The sequence below is a fragment of the Eimeria mitis genome, genomic scaffold, assembly GCF_000499745.2.
Source record: "Eimeria mitis Houghton genomic scaffold, Emh_scaff1281, whole genome shotgun sequence".
NCBI lineage: Eukaryota > Apicomplexa > Conoidasida > Eucoccidiorida > Eimeriidae > Eimeria > Eimeria mitis.
The window spans coordinates 12723-12932 of NW_013568576.1; positions in this window are offsets into that span (position 1 = coordinate 12723).

The window sequence follows — 210 nt, forward strand, 5'->3', positions numbered from 1 at the left end:
GGCTCCGGTGTTAACGAAGTAGGGTTTAGGGTTTAGGGTTTAGGGTTTAGGGTTTGTGTTGAGGGTCAGGGTTTAGAGGCAGGATTTAGAGCTTAGAGTTTAGGGTTTTAGGGTTTAGGGTTTAGGATCTAGGGTTTAGGGTTTAGGGTCTAGGGTTTAGGGTTTAGGGTTTAGGGTTTGGGGGCGGACGGGTTGCAGCAGCGCGAGTTG